This window comes from Triticum dicoccoides, chromosome 6B (assembly GCF_002162155.2).
Source record: "Triticum dicoccoides isolate Atlit2015 ecotype Zavitan chromosome 6B, WEW_v2.0, whole genome shotgun sequence".
Lineage (NCBI taxonomy): Eukaryota > Viridiplantae > Streptophyta > Magnoliopsida > Poales > Poaceae > Triticum > Triticum dicoccoides.
In genome coordinates, this window is record NC_041391.1 from 611,468,635 (window position 1) to 611,479,268 (window position 10,634).

Consider the following 10,634-nt stretch of genomic DNA (forward strand, 5'->3'; position numbering starts at 1 on the left):
ATGAATTTACCTCTAGAAATGGCACCCAGTAGTAAATGCTTGGAAAGAGTCATAAGCCTCTAGATAAAAATGGAGCTCCTCACCATGTAAGTGCATCTACACATGCTCCATACCTGCTAAAATAATCAATCATTTAGTGTAATTCCACATAACACAATTTTGAAGATCATTCGTACATCAGAGCACCGACACAATTTTAGTCATAGGAATTTATAACAAACGATTAGTGCTCACCAAGATGAATCTTTTTTTTCTTCAATGCATATTATATATTCTGTAGATGCGTCTTTTTTTTCAAAACTCGTTTTTCCCAATCTCTGTACGAAACAAATGTATGAGTGCACATTGTAATGTGTGAATGGTAATGCTGATGCACCAGTCCAATAGTTAATCTGCTTGTGCGTACATGTATATATTCACAGCAAATTAAAAGGGAAAATATTTCTGATGTGGTACAGAACATAGCACTAAATGCCACTGAATTTGAAATAGTTTCTTTAATATGTGATGTTCCATGATGGCAATGTAGGGATCTTTGTCACATCCCTAGTTCTGGTATGCCCAAGGCTAGCTAGTCATGTGTGCATCATGTTTAAATTCCATTTAATTTTGAAATGGGGATTTGTGAAACCCTCAGGATCATTTCTGGAAATGACCCAAATAAAAATTGCTCCAAAAAGGACCAAGAAAATGCTCATGTTGCTCTCTGAAAATATTGGACAGAGATAAAAATCAAACCAATATTTTTAAGAGCCCATAAGTATTTATTTTGGGCATTTGGAATTAATGCATAAATATTTGCATTGGATATATATTTGTTATATATATAATATATGTCCAAAAATTATGCTAGTTAATGAGGAGCTCTGGAATAATACCACTAGCTCCTACGAAAATTGGCATAAGTAAATAAAATGATTTAGTATTTATATTAAATCAAAACAAATATCAGAATATAGAAAAAGAAATAGGAAAAAAGGAACCTACCTAGCGCTTACCTCCCTGTGCAGCCCGTTACTGTGCAGCCCAGCAGCAGCCCAGCCCGCCTCCTCCTCTGTCTTCTTCCTCGTGCCTACTGGCACTGTGCGTGTCGCGCGCTCGCTCGCCCGCGGCCACGTCCCCCGCCACCTCCTGCTTCTCCCCCTCGTCGCCTGGATGCCCCGCGCGATGCCACGCGTCGCCCCGCACCGCTCTCACTCTCTCTCGCTCTCCCTCCTCCCCTGGTTCTCTCTCTCCCAACCGCCTGAACGCGCCCGTCGCCACCGCTCGTCGTTGCCGTAGCCACCACCGCGGCCTCGCCTCTCCGACAAGTCCAACAGCTCCGCCACATCGCCTTCGTCCTCTCCGCCAAGCCGCGAGACGCGGGAAGCCCTGGAGAGCCGCCATCGTCACCTTCTTCATCTCTGGCCGCCGGAGATCGTCTTCGCCGCTCCACCGTCTCCAGCGCGTCCTCGGCCACACCGAGCAACCCTGCGAGCCCGCTGTGAGCCCCGCCATCTTCTCCCCCTTCTCCCCTGGCCTTCTGCGCCCTCTAGCCCCCCTGGTTGCACGAGCCGAAGCTCACCTCCGCTCGAGCTCGTCGCCGGCGACATTCTGGCGAACCCATGGCCACCCCACCATGCCCAACGGCCTTGTGAGCTCCCGTAGAGGCCTTAGGAGGCAAGAGCCATGCGTTCTGCAGCCCGTAGAGTCGACCTCCTCCTCGGCCAAACTCCGGCCGCCGCCGAGGTCGATGCCGCCGTCGCCTCCGGCCACCCCACGGCCTCCCGCGTGAACCATTGGATGCGCGCGAGCCTGGGCATCGCGTAGGTGGTCTCCGCCACGCGTTTGGTCGCCGGAGGGCGATTTCCGCAGGCCGTCGCCGCGTCTGGCCTCGCCGGCGTCGAGTCGCCGGTGGGGTTAGCCCCGGTTGACCGGGTTTGACCCCATTTGACCAGGGTTTGACCACCCTGTGTCACTGACGTGTGGGGCCAGCCCCGTTAATTAACAAGTTTAGGTTTAATTTAATTTAAGATTAGCCACAGTCACTGACACATGGGTCCCACTGGTCTGGTTTGACCTGGACCGACCCATTGACCTGCTGACACAGGCATGATGTCATGCTGACGCACTTATCCATTTTCTGGATTTAAATTAAATCAAGAAATTCCAGAAAATGATTTAAACTTCAATAAATCATAGAAATTCAACCGTAGCTCAGATTGAGATAATTTATATATGAAAAATTATCAAAAAAATGCAATCTTTCCATCTGTACTAGTTTCATGCATGACAAACTAACCTAAACCTGTTGTATAGGTGAAAACATATGAATGGCATTTATAAATGTTAAGTTTGGAGTTGCATTTGAACCCTTGGTTCAAATGGACTTTATTCAAACAGAATGCTAGTTGCATTAGCTCAAACAGCATCACATCTACATGCCATGTTCATGCATCATATTGTTGCATATGCTTGTGTATTGATTGTCGACACCGTTCCTTCTCGATAGGTCCTGCTCCGGAGAGTGTTCCAGAGTACCTGTCTGAGGAGCAGTGCCTTCCTTATTGATCTACCAGGCAAGCAAACCCCCTTGTTCATTCCGATACAATCCTACTCTCTCGCTCCTGCTCTCATTTATTGCATTAGGACAACAACGATTCAATTGCTACTTTGTGCTGCGGTAGTTGAACCCATTCCTTTGCATGACCTGTCATTGCCACAGTAAATAGTTGAAACCCACTAGCATGTGTAGGAGTTGATTGAGCCATGTTGTGTTCCTACCATGCTATGCCTGCTATTGCTTAGAGTGTGTCAGGTCTGATTCAATAGGAATGAATTGGAGTGCAGTGCTCTATGTTCTGATGCTGAGAGTGAAGTGTGTGAACACGATTTGGTAAAGGTAGCGGTGAGAGGCCATGTAGGAGTACATGGTGGGTTGTCTCACTGGAACCGTCCTTAAGCACTGAGTTCTATGTATGTTGTCCAATGAATCGATACTATCACACATTGGGATCCTTAATTGACTATCTCGACTTATTAACTGACTTGATCTCTGTCCAGGAGTCGCAACTAGTTTCTGGTGTTTGTAGGTAGTGCTATTTTTCTACCGAGTGGCACCCGGCAGGGTGGGCTTGGGACGGACTAGGCACAGGTGGCACGGTGTACCAAGTGGCACCCGGATGGTGGGCTTGGGAACCCTGCTCACATCGTTTGGGGCCGTGAGCGACACCCCGGCTGGATCTCCTTACGGATGGAACCCGAATAGGCGATAAACCTGGATTAGAGTCTTGCGTGGTTAGTCAGGTCGTGGCCGACACCCTCACCAGGCTTCCACTTGAAGGTTGCCGAGTTACATGACGTGTACATGGCGGTAAGTGGCGAGAGCGTGTGTGAAGAAGTACACCCCTGCAGGGTTAACATGATCTATTCGAATAGCCGGGTCCGCGGTTATGGACTTCTTGGATGCTTACATGGTACATAGACAACTTGAAGTGTATACTCTAAAATGCTCAAGACAAAGTGTGAGTGCTATGGATGGCCTTCTCGTAGGGAGACGGGGATGAATTCAGAGTAGTGTATTGTGTGGTGATTAGTGGACTCGTGTACATTGTCTCACCTCAAGAGTTTCTCGTAGTCGTAGAACAGGATAGCCACTGAGTCAAAGCTGGCTTGCTGCAACTAAACCCCACATTACCATATTGATACAAATGCATGTATGATAGGATCTGATGTAAGTCTTGCTGAGTACCTTTGTACTCATGTTGCTTTATTTATGCTTTTGCAGCGGAGACTTCGGTCTTACTAGTGTTCTCGTGGACTTCGACGAGTAGCTTGTACCTCAGCTACGATCTTGATCGGATGTTGTAGATAGTCAGGCTCTTTAGCCTTTTTCATTTGTAGATGTCTGTACTCAGACATGTAATGCTTCCGCTTGTTGCTTGTATGCTCTGTATGATGGGTCCTGTGACCCCTGTTTGCAATAAATGCTATGTTGGCTCTTTGAGCCTTATTTATATGAGTTGTTGAGTTATACTGTGATGCCATGTTGTACAGCACATACTTGCATGTTATGCGTATGTGTAATGTCTATTGCTATGTGTGGGATCTGACTATCTAGTTGTTTATCTTTAGTAGCCTCTCTTACCGGGAAATGTCTCCTAGTGCTTTCACTGAGCCCTGGTAGCTTGCTACTGCTCCGGAACACTTAGGCTGGCCGGCATGTGTCCTTCTTCGTTCCTGTGTCTGTCCCTTCGGGTAAATGTCACGCGGTGTCTACCGGAGTCCTGTTAGCCTGCTACAGCCCGGTTTACCGGAGTCCTGCTAGCCTAGTTGCTACAGCCCGGATTCACTTGCTGATGACCGACACGTTCGATGCTGGGTCATGTATGCTTGTCCCTGTAAGTTAGTGCCACTTCGGGTTTACGACTAGCCATGTCAGCCCGGGTTCTTGTCATATGGATGCTAGCGACACTATCATATACGTGTGCCAAAAGGCGCAAACGGTCCCGGGCATGGTAAGGCGACACCCGTGGGAATACCGTGCGTGAGGCCACAAAGTGATATGAGGTGTTACATGCTAGATCGGTGTGGCATAGAATCGGGGTCCTGACAATCTTATATTTTTGAATATATTGGAGCACCAACAAATAGATGCATCACCAACAGTATTGTAGAATAAAGATATACATGGTGCACAAAATCCTACTGCCGTGCCCATGTGCCAAAAAATAGATGCATTAGATCTGTGAAAAATCATATAATTTTCATATAAAAACTGTTCTTGCGGGTTACCAGTGAGAAGTGATAAACTGTCAACTGTTGTTGTGTACTCAGTAACACCAAAAATGAACTCCAGTGTCCTATATGGCTGATGTATGAGTTAGTAGACTCGCCTTTCACCAACTGAATCCTTGCAAGGGCTACTGTATTACAGACAGATAAAGTAAACTTCAGTATTTTGGACACAGTTGTTGAAGGTTCGGTCATCTCAACCCTGTCAAATAGCTAAATGTTAGTACTTGATACATTTGTCTTGGTGCATCGATGAAGTTGCATGCAGTAACAAAATGATTTTACAAATTACAACACATGTAATCAAAACACACTTTTTGAGGTAGAACATGACATCGTTGTAATCTTGCAATGCTCTAACGGCCATTTTTCTCCTATTAATACCATTCTACCGATGCACTCAGAACCCCTAACCTAAGTACGCTTAGATTTCCAAAATATACTCAAATATATTTCTAATGATCAGCAGTCGTACGCTATAAAGGAAAATATTCCTGTTAAAGCATGTGAACCATTTCTTCTGTCACTGTTAATTTACAAAATTTGACCATGCTCTCAGGCAAGCTTAACATGGGTATTAAGAAATTTTTAATGTTGTAACTTCAAAAATAGTAAATAGAAGAGGTATATGTTAACAATGTTAACAATGATTTATCACGATTGATAACTTTTTTTATATAAGATTGGTTTTTTTAGTCTACATAAATTATTATTTTTGAGAAAGAAGCCTCTTTTGAGTATAGATAAGACTGATTTTTTTCTTTTAGAACTTCTATATAAGATTGATACGTCTTTTTTTTAGACAAAGATAAGATTGATACGTTGTCCTGAAGCCTAATAACATCCAACAAAGAATAGATGGGCCAGCCCACCCAGTCCTGAAGCCTGATATCCAAATTGCACTTGGGAGGCCTTCTCCGAGTCACAGTAAGAGTCGGTCTGCGTAACATGGGCCAGCCCACCAGTCGCCGACTTAACCCACGGTCCTGGCAACCTCCCTATCCCTTTTCCCCAAAATAATACAGTACCACAAATCGAACCAAACCCTAGCTTCTCCTCTTCGATCCCCGATCTCCATCCGGCGACTCGCCGGAACCCTAGCCCAGATCCGCGGCAACTCCACCGCATCAGCCATGGGGACCCTTAGGGAGATCCTACCGTCGCCCAAGACCTCGTCGTCCACGTTCTACGACCACAGCAGCGACCCGTGGTTCAAGGAGCGGTACGGCGGGGAGCCCCCGGAGGCGGCGGCGGGGAAGCTAGCGGGCCCTGCCAAGCCCGTGTCTCCCTACGGGAAGCGCACCGGCTTCGTCCCCCGGCGGCCGGAGGACTTCGGCGATGGCGGCGCCTTCCCTGAGATCCTCCTGGCGCAGTACCCGCTCGGCATGGGCCGCCGCGACGACAAGGGCGGGTCCAAGATCCTCGCGCTCACCGTCGACGCGCAGGGCAGCGTCGCCTTCGACGCCGTCGTCAAGCAGGGCGAGAACGCCAAGAAGATCGTCTACTCCAAGCACAGCGACATCGTGCCCAAGATCGCCACAGCCGACTCCGAAGCCGTCGAGGACGTGGAGTACGAGAAGTTGGTCGAGGAGACCACCGAGCGGACCGTAGCTGCCCTGCAGAAGATTGTCAACGTTCGCCTCTCTGCTGCCCAGCCCAAAAACGTTCCGACGCATGATTCGGAATCAAAGTTCATCAAGTATAAGCCGTCGCAGCAGTCAGCAGCGTTCAATTCTGGTGCCAAGGAGAGGATTATTAGGATGTCGGAGATGGCTTCGGATCCTCTTGACCCACCAAAGTTCAAGCATAAGCGGGTGCCCCGTGCATCTGGGTCGCCACCTGTGCCGGTGATGCACTCACCACCACGGCCTGTCACAGTTAAGGACCAGCAGGATTGGAAGATCCCACCTTGCATTTCAAATTGGAAGAATCCAAAGGGTTACACAATCCCACTTGATAAGAGGTTGGCAGCTGATGGGAGGGGGCTGCAGGAGGTTCAGATTAATGATAACTTTGCAAAGCTTTCAGAAGCATTGTATGTTGCAGAGCAGAAGGCGAGGGAAGCAGTGCAGATGCGCTCCAAGGTGCAGAGGGAGCTAATGCTAAAGGAGAAGGAGAGGAAGGAGCAAGAGTTGAGGGCACTTGCACAGAAGGCCCGCATGGAAAGGTCTGGTGCTCCACCTCCATCCACGGGTATGCCTGTCGGAGGTGGGAGGGAGAGAGAGCGGGAGAGGGTTGATGATGGGGATGCAGATATGGATTTGGAGCAGCCGCGTGAGCAGCGCAGGGAGACTAGAGAAGAGAGGGAGGCGAGGATTGAGCGTGACAGGATCCGTGAGGAGCGGAGGCGTGAGAGGGAGAGGGAGAGGAGGCTGGAGGCGAAGGAGGCTGCTGGAACGCATAAAAAGAGTAAGCTCACTAGAGACAGGGACCGTGACGTCGGTGAGAAGGTGGCCCTGGGTATGGCACACACTGGTGCGAAGACCGGGGAGGTCATGTATGACCAGAGGCTCTTTAACCAGGACAAGGGAATGGACTCTGGTTTTGCTGCTGATGATCAGTACAACGTCTATTCGAAGGGCCTCTTCACAGCACAGTCCAGTATGTCCTCACTTTACAGGCCCAAGAAGGATGGTGATTCTGAAGTGTATGGTGGTGATGCCAACGAACAGTTGGAGAAGGTTATGAAGACAGAGAGGTTCAAGCCTGACAAGGCATTTACCGGTGCTCCAGAGAGGGCTGGCAAGAGAGACAGACCCGTGGAGTTTGATAAGCAAGAGGAGGCTGATCCATTTGGTCTTGATCAGTTCTTGACTGAGGTGAAGAAGGGAAAGAAAGCTGTGGACAAGATTGGTGGCGGAGGAACTATGAAGGCAAGTGGTGGATCTTCAAGGGATGATTACGAGGGTGGAGGATCTGGGAGGTCTCGCATTAACTTCGAAAGAGGAGGGCGTTGAGGTATTTGCTGTGCACATTTATCTTCTGCAATTTTCATGTCCTCAGTGCATTTTCAAATATCACCCTGAAGGATTTCTTTGGAGAATATGATCCTTCTTACACGAGGAAGAACGCAAATATATCATCCTGAAGTATTACTTTGGAGAATATGATCTTTCTTACAGAAGGAAGAACCTGATGGTTTAGTTGCTGTGATAGGGTTGCTTGTTCTATTTCAACCGGAGTGTTAAACGGTGTACCTACTTATTAGATCCTATGATGCTTGTATGCTGTGTCTCTTTGTGACGGGATCCATGAACTTTGTCGTTACACATGTTACATAGGCTCATCCATGTCCTGTTAATTTCAAAGCTGTATCGAAGTCGTAATATATGTGGCTGGACTGGGTATATGCCTCATCTCTTGTTTATCATACTTACTGGTTGGATGAGTTTGTGGCCGTTTTCCAAAATAAGCACGGAGATGTTTGAAGAAGAATGCCCTTCAACCTTGCTTGCGCTTGTTTTACTCATTTGTATGGGCGGCTTAAACTTGCTTTGAAATTCTGTTTGTTATATAATTGGTGGTTTGTTGCCAAATCTTCTCTGGTGACTGGTGGAGGAGTTGATGCCGAAATCCTCAATTGTTCTTGTTTGGCATTGTCGACAGGTTGGTCTGAAGGAGTGTGTGTGATCACAATTTCATGTAACTCTACTGACCGATTCCAGTTCTTTTAGCTGGGTTTGTTGATTTGATTTGATTTTGATCTTGCAAAAGCCATGCAGACCATGTGTTAGCAAGAGTCCTCGGCCAAAACCTTATTGCTGTGTTTCGGAACTTCAGAGGGATGAACCCTTTTAAAAGTTTCAAGGGTCAGGCAGACCCACATCAAAATTCAAAACAAACTAATGATTTGTCTCTCTAGGAGTAAAAATCTATATTGTTCGAGGAGTACAATTTTGGGTTGGAAGTAGAGTTCATCTCCCAGAGAGTACAGTTTCTGTAGGAAAATAATATTCCTGTGAAAACCACTCGAGGGCGAGAACATGTGAAACCCATCCATTCCTTTTGGCTACATTTTTATTGAATGAAGGCATATCACCAACATACTAGTTGTCGGGCCATACCAGAAGTGGCAGGCCAGCAACTTTATCAGGCAACCAAACTGATGTCTGATGAAAAGCGCCTACAAGTTTAGGATTAAGCACAGCGTCTACTGGTAGCCCGGCGTAGGTGAAGTTCACTTCCAGGCGCCTGTCCAGCAGAAGGATACGTGCAGAGCACTTCCCATTGATGAAGATAACCGTTTCTCAAAACCCGTCCCTGAAAACAAAAATCATTAAAGTGTCCGCAAACTCCACAAGGAAGCCGCTGCGGCCAAGTTTAAACCAGGTTTACTTTTCTGTAATAAACGACATGTAAGGCACAAATATCTCCAAAACAGGTAGGCATATCAACTCGAAAGAAATCTGAAACAAAATTCCAGACATGGTTGGCATTCCTTTTGTATTTCCGTGGGATACCCTCCTGTTTTCCTGTGATCCGAGCATGACATTTCACGCATGACCACTCAAAAAGACGGAAATAGAATTGGATCCGATCAAAAAGTTGCGTGGGTCTCTTCTCTTACCCTGTTGCGCCGGAAGCAGGAGACCGAGGACGCGTCTCATCGGCGAGCACCCTTCGTTCAGACTTGAGAGTACAGTCAACGCCTCGTTTTCTTTTCTTCCCAGCCCAACACAACATCAGATTCCGACTCCATTGTCTTCCCAGTAGTGACCAAAGCGGATCTCGCTCTCGCAGAACCGATGCCACCGCCCGGCCGAATACACGCGAGGAACTACTCACCGGGGCTCTTTTGCATGTGGCATGGCAGCTGCCTCAATGATTCTTGGCGGAAGCAACCTTTTGGTGGACGGCATCGACTCCCGTTTTTTGATGAATCATATTTCCAAGTTTCAAAAAAAACTGTGACAACTCATACTCCCTCCGTTCCTAAATATAAGTTGTTTCAGATATTCTATTATGAACTACATACGAAGCAAAATGAGTGAATCTACACTCTAAAATATGTCTATATACATCAGTATGTAGTTTGTAGTGGAATCTTTAAAAAGACTTGTATTTAGGAACGGAGGGAGTACATATTCATGATGGGTCTGTGTATTTTCTTCTAAATATATTATGATCTGCAAGCTGCACAAAAAAAATCCCGTCCAAACAATAAAAAAGATTGGCCCATTTTCATGTACATATTTGTTTTTTTTGTCTACATCACGTATGAAAGTATATTGTTATGAAAAGTTTCTTGAATGTGCTATGTGTGTAGAAATTTTTTCGTTTTTTTTTTGCCTGGTGGAAAAATGATTTTGGTTAAAAGTCCACACCTCGGGCGCATTTACACGTGCGAAGGAACGTCGCGTGTGTCTTTTCTTCCTTCACGTATAATAAGTATATGTAAAGGCGAAAGGAGCGTCTCGTGCGCGTAGCGCCGGTGATCCTCTCCCTTGTCAGCTCTCCATTCGAGCATATATCGTGGCACTGTTGGAGAGCCACGGCCGTGAAAGGCGAAAGAGAGGGGTGGACAGGGCAGATCGCAACGCCGCACAAAAGGTTGGCACGCGCCGGCGTCGGCACCGTACGTGCGTGCGCGGACGCTGAGCACGTCGCGTCGCGTCGCCCGGAGTCACATCCCGATCTCGCGTCCCGGCACGTCGGTCGCCGCCGCGCCATATGCCGTCGCGGCGGCAACGACGCGTACCGCGGTGCGCGCCCGGCGGCGGCGCGTTAGTTTTCTGTTGTGCCCTGTGGACGACGACCACGGACGCATGTTGCCCGCCTTGGCCCGGTTCGATCGTGCGCGGAGCCACGGATACTAGTAGACTTTTTTTTTTTTAGCTGTAGTAGCCTAGGAGTACTATTAT

At 47.5% G+C, this 10,634-nt stretch overlaps 1 pseudogene; it reads left to right on the forward strand.

Annotated features, from left to right (window-relative positions):
- The first annotated feature begins 5,779 nt into the window (after positions 1–5,779).
- On the forward strand, positions 5,780–8,150 carry LOC119321793 (annotated as a pseudogene).
- Positions 8,151–10,634: the final 2,484 nt, after the last annotated feature.